Source organism: Rutidosis leptorrhynchoides, chromosome 3 (assembly GCF_046630445.1).
Source record: "Rutidosis leptorrhynchoides isolate AG116_Rl617_1_P2 chromosome 3, CSIRO_AGI_Rlap_v1, whole genome shotgun sequence".
In the NCBI taxonomy this organism is placed as follows: Eukaryota; Viridiplantae; Streptophyta; class Magnoliopsida; order Asterales; family Asteraceae; genus Rutidosis; species Rutidosis leptorrhynchoides.
In genome coordinates, this window is record NC_092335.1 from 512928338 (window position 1) to 512934641 (window position 6304).

The 6304-nt window shown below is 34.8% G+C and overlaps 1 non-coding gene across 1 annotated transcript; it reads left to right on the forward strand.

Moving 5' to 3' along the window:
* Positions 1–5824: 5824 nt before the first annotated feature.
* Positions 5825–5931, forward strand: LOC139903635 (small nucleolar RNA R71). Its single transcript, XR_011778445.1, has one exon. It is a non-coding gene; the product is annotated as a small nucleolar RNA R71 (small nucleolar RNA).
* The last annotated feature ends 373 nt before the right edge of the window (positions 5932–6304 follow it).

Below are 6304 nucleotides of genomic sequence, written 5' to 3' on the forward strand. Positions count from 1 at the left end.
ACAGTAAATAAAGGTACGATGAAATATGAAATAAAAGTATTATGCTTATTTAAACTTCCGTAATCATGATGTTTGACGTGTTGATTTTAATTTATTACCCTGGGTTAATTGTCCTTTGTCCTGGCTTATTTGATACCTATCTGGGTTTTGCCCATAATAGTCCATCGGTCATAATTATAATATGCTCGTCAAATTAACCTTATTCCCGAAGTCAAATATTCCAGCTAATTAGGGATTCGAACTGTAACAAGGTTTTAATACTTCGTTAATAATTACACCAGGTTATCGACTGCGTGTAATCCAAGGTTTTAATACTTTGTTAACAATTACACCAATTATCCTTGTATGTAATCCACCCCTGTTTTAATGAGATATGAATATTAATTTACCCACTTGATCAGAATGAATAATCAATTACCCAACCCGAATAATTAATTAAATGATCGTAAACGATGTCGTATAAACGTCACTAAATAGGACATTCGTAATCATTTTAATAATTATTAGATTAACTAATTAGAAGATAGGTTCGACAGATTCTAATGAGTTGTCATTCGATACAATACCCCCCACCTAGTAATAGTCAATAGTCCAATGTCCACAAGTGTCGGTCTTTTGTCCAAACCCTAATTATGGTACAAAATCCAATAACCCCATCTTAATATTTAGCCCAACATCACAATTACTTTGGCTCAAATAAGCATAATAATAACTTAGTTACGAGACATTAATTTAAAAAGGAAGAACATAGCTTACAGTGGTGATTAATCGCATAGCGTTACACGGACAGAGTTCCGTCTTACAAAACCTTAAAACATTTCTTACATTAACCCAATTATTATTATTATTAAACTTAATTTAAAATTTAAATTATAAATATAAATATATATAATTCTTTACAGAGGAAGAAAGAAAATTGAGGTGTGTATAATTCGCTGAAAACGTCGCCTTTTATAGCACTTGGCCAGGTTCTGACCTCCATGCGATCGTATGGATTTTGTGCCTTCTGGCCATGCGATCGCATGGCCCTCTGATACAGCTCATATGCTTTTGTTTTCTAGTTTGCCGACATTTTATTTAAATATATATATAATATATATAATTTATATTAATTATATTTACATTATATTATATTCTTGTGCATAGTTGACTTGTAATTTTAGCTCCGTTGACTCGCGCGTTGATGCTCGGTTCATGTCTCGGTTCCGGATTTTCGAACGTCCTTTCGTACGCGTAGATATCGTGTACTTTGCATTCCGCGGCTCGTACTCTTGTCATTTTTAGACGTTTCTTATCAATAAATGGGACCACTTGAATTATATCTTGTTCATTTGAGCTTTTTGGTCATTTGCGTCTTTAAATCGTCGTTTTCTTCTTTTGTCTTCGCACTTATTTATTTAAACGAATATTACATAGAAATAGAACAATTGCAACTAAAAGCTTTACATATTGGAAGGATATTGCTACTAAATATATGTTCATTTGGAGCACTATCAAATATCCCCACACTTGAACGTTGCTTGTCCTCAAGCAATACAGAACTTGAAATAAAATCACACTTCACTCGAATCATTTTTTTTTGTTCTCACACTTTATACCTTAGTGATTTTGATACGGTTGTATAAACAATGATAGTAACGAGGTGGTTACAATCCCACATGACTATGAAAATTTAGATCCTTTAATGAAATTGGATCTTTATGAAAATATTTGATCTTTTGAAAATTCAATCTTGCTTTTACCCTAGATAAGTTTTCCGGAATAACCCTTCACCGGTGTTGCAAAATGTTTTTGTGGGTTTTGTGGGTTTCATATTTGAAAATTTTAGCTTAAAACTTGCGGTTTTGTGTCACCCACTTGCTAACCTTGTATTAGGAAAGCAACACGTCCAGTATACTTGCTCTGTATATTACCTTTCGGTAAACTACCGTCCAGTTGTAAAGGAAAGCATTGAACAAGCAACTGTTAAGGCAATGTCTAATGACATGCAGATGTTCATGGTCTAAAACGTGTCGGATGCAGTTACTATCCTTTGTAGGAGCAATAGTAAAGATCACCCTATAATTTTTCGTTCTGGCACAAGGTCTTGTCTTCGACCATGCTATGCAACCACCGTTCTTACGGTTGACACCCGATTTGGTTCAGGTGCCCTAATGAATTCCGATGAATTCTCAGGATTTTACGTTCAATGGTAATGAACGCATTGAAAATAGGTTTTCAGAAAACAAATCGGTTTTAATTTGATCAAAATATTTTCTAGTTCAAGCTCGAGTTTAGATATCATTGAATTCCATGAGTTTGTAATTCTCAATCTTTAAAGTCAATCTCAAGGATTGAGTAATATCAGGCTTAAATGCTGATTTTTGATCTTTTAGGAGATTATCCTTTCTGGGGGTCTGATTTATTAGTCTTATCAAGCTAATTTGCACGGCGCCCTCCCCATTTTACGAGACAGATCCACTCATGGTTAGGATAAGTCTGATTACTTGGCGACCTTGTTTGATGCTGAGGTCCGTGGATTTCCTGCTGATTTTAGATATGACTTTTCTAGATTTTTCGTCAACCTACAGCTGGTTTGGATGACAACTTCCTGACCTAAATCAAGAAGCGCGTGTCTTTTTCGGAAGACTTTACTTCCTTTTAATGATGGTATTGATTCATCGTGTAGATCCATCTTTCTTTCAAATATATTACAGTAAATCGGGTAAAACTGATTAGTTTAGTTCAAAGCAAAAGTACCTGCAATAATCTTGTACAAATATGTGATATATGTAAATTCTTCCCACACTTAGCTTTTATTTTTCTTTGCCTTTTTATTCTCATTTATTCCATTTTAAATGAATTCAAGCATTTTGGGTTGTTTCTCCATTTATGTTCTCTCCGCGGTAACAATAATTTCGGCATTAACACCTACTTTTATCGTTCATAAATATGTATAAACATGATTTTGAGTTCATTTAGTTGAAATTTTTTCAAATTTTCACAAAATTTGGCAATTAAATTAAGTGTAAACCCGAGAGAATTTATAATCCTTCCCCACACTTGAGATCATGCAATGCCCTCAATTGCAAGAAATCAGTAAAAATTTAAATTCATGAGGGTGATTAGTGTAGAAAAGTGATTAAAAATACCCAGTTTGTAATTACTAAGTTCGTCGAATGATAGATGGCGCGCCTCATCGTTCATTCCTTTTGTTGTAATTTCATATATATTTTGTGTCTTATCGTCAAAATTAGTAGCTTTTGCTGAACTTAATGCCAGTCTTTGAAAGTGCGCTGTTTTACCCTGTTTTGTATATAAGATAAACTACAAACATACATAATATTTTTATTATATATTTTTTTATAAAACCTTTATTTATTAAAACAATTTAAATGAATAATTTTTTTTAAAAAATTTTGTTTCCTTTTACTTTAGGTAGTTTGGGTATGTTTACCTAGTCCATCCCTCGACAAAATTTAAAATTTGACATTTTTAAAGCGATTGTTTTAAAAGCAAAGATTTTTGGGTTTTTTTAATTTTTTTGGTATACTTTAGATCATTAATATTAAAATAAAGATAATAAAATTTTTCGCCCCGCCCTCGGGTAAAGCAATTTCGGTTCCATGACCTAGTCTTTAACTTACGACGAATTTTAGAAATTATTTTTTTAAACTTAATGAAATAAAGTAATTTTTGTTTTTAAATTCACACAAAACTTAAATTTAAAAATGCATATTAATTTCATACAAAACCTACAAAACAAAAATTCAGAATGGGGGGAGAAAATTAGTTCTTTAGTGTCTGCTAGTGGAAAAGACCAATCAGATTCCATTCTCGAAACTGCACGAGAACAGAACAACTAACTCTAGACATCGTTTTGTTTTTAGAATATTTGAATCTCCCCACACTTAGGTAGCTGTGGTGTCGAAATTGTGATTAACTTCATCGTCAATATCTTTTGGACCATAATCAACTTGCATATCTGTGACTTTTGCTTTAAGCCATTGGTCGGATTCCTGTGCAATATCCACAAATTCAACTAGTTTTGCCTTTTCTTTAGGCGATAGATTGGATACTAACCAGTTACATAACTTAAAGTTCCCCTTGGTTCTAGCATCGCGAATCCGTTTAATAAGTTTCTTCATTGAACTATTAATAACGGGGTCATTTAATTTCGTATCAACAACGGGGTTTTTTGTTATCAAGTCATCATTAGGTGTTACTTCATTTTCCCCACACTTAGGCATTTTATTATTGTTAAGCACTACCGTTGGAGTTGGTAAAATAACATGGTTCTTACCAATCGTTTTGTTGGTTCAACGGTTTTGGTTGGTGGAGATTTAACCTTTCGACTCATAAAGGTGATCGATTTTTCATCATTACTAAGTGCCATTCTACCCTCTCTTACATCAAATAACGCCCTGGTGGACGCTAAGAATGGTCGACCTAAAATTAGAGGAATGTTTGAGTTCTCTTCTATGTCAATGACAATGAATTCGACTAAAAAGGTTAAATTACCCACTTGAACGGGTAGGTTGTCAGCAATTCTAACTGGGTGCCTAATGGTTTGATCAAAGAGTCGAACACTCATCTCTGTTGGACTTAACTCACCTACTCCTAATCTCTTATATAATGAAAGAGGCATAACACTCACACTCGCACCTAAATCTGCTAGTGCATCATACATGACACAATCACTAACTAGACAAGGAACAATAAATTCACCCGGATCACCCAACCTGGGTAGAGATTTCGGTGGAACTATCTTCATCGGGTTTATCTTTACGGTTTTTGTTTCTTATACTTTCTTATTCTTCTTCTTCTTTCCAGAGGTATCACAAACTTTACTACCTATTACTTGCTCATACTCAACTCCTTTTCTTGGAAACGGGATGGGTGGTCTGTATGGTGCCACCACTGGCTTTACATACTCGGATGGTGGTGGTGTTGTAACTTCTTCATTGTTACTCACATCTAAAACCTTCCCATCTTCTGGTGTTGGTTTTTCAGAATTTGTTGACACAATGTTAACATTCTCATTCCGAGGATTTACTTCAGTATTACTCGGTAGCTTTTCTTATTCCCTCTCCCTCATCATGCTAGCAAGAGTACCTACGTGTTTTTCTAGATTCAAAATGGAAGCTTGTTGAGTTCTTAATGACTGATCAAACCTCTCATTTGTTTGGGTTTGAGATGAAATAAATTGTGTTTGAGATTCCATTAGCTTTGCCATCATTTCTTCCAGATTTGGCTTTTTTTCTTCGATTTATTGTGGTGGTTTATACAAGCAAGGTCTTTGTTGATTGAAAGTGTTGTTTTGAGTTGGTTGGTTATTCGGACCTTGTTGGTTGTACGAGTTATTGTTGGGTCTATTTGGATTGTAAAGAATGTTTTGATTTTGATTGAAGTTTGGCCTTGGTGGTTGATAATTATTCTGATAATTATTTCCCGGCCTTTGGTTCATGTAGGAAACATTCTCACGTTGTTCCATCGTTTGCTCAATGAGACAATCTTTCGTTAAGTGTGGTCCTCCGCATTGCTCACAACTGATTCGTATTGCGTGAATATCTTTAGTCATCTTTTCCATTCGTCTCTCGAAAGCATCTATTTTTGCAGAAACTGAATCAAAGTCATGGCTAGAATCGGCTCTAGCCGTGTTAGATGAACGAAAAAATCTTTTTCTTGGTGGCACTCATGTGAGTGAGATGCTGTGTTATCAATGATTTTGTGAGCTTTAGTTGCGGTTTTCTTCATAATGGAACAACCAGCTGCTGTGTCGATGTCTTTTCGTGTAGCAACGTCGACACCTTGGTAGAATATTTGTACTATTTGATAAGTGTCTAAACCGTGCTGAGGACATCCTCTCAATAACTTTTCGAATCTTGTCCACGCCTCATATAGAGTTTCATTTGGCTTTTGCGCGAAAGTAACAATTTCTCCTTGAAGTCTCATGGCTTTAGATGCCGGAAAGAATCTTTTAAGAAATTTCTCAACTAAAACATCTCATGTATCAATCGCCCCTTCAGGTAACGATTCTAACCAATCTTTGGCTTCTCCCTTTAAAGTCCAGGGAAACAACATGAGATAGATCTGTTCATCCTCAACTTCTCTGATTTTAAATAGAGTACAGATCCTATTAAAGGTTCGAAGATGTTCGTTTGGATCTTCTTTTGGCGTACCACTATATTGGCATTGATTAGTTACCATGTGTAGGATTTGTCCTTTGATTTCATAATCTGGCGCATTAATGTCTGGCTTAATAAAGGCGTGTCCTTGGCCCGTGCGTGTGGCTCTCATTCGATCTTCCATACTTAGAGGTTCC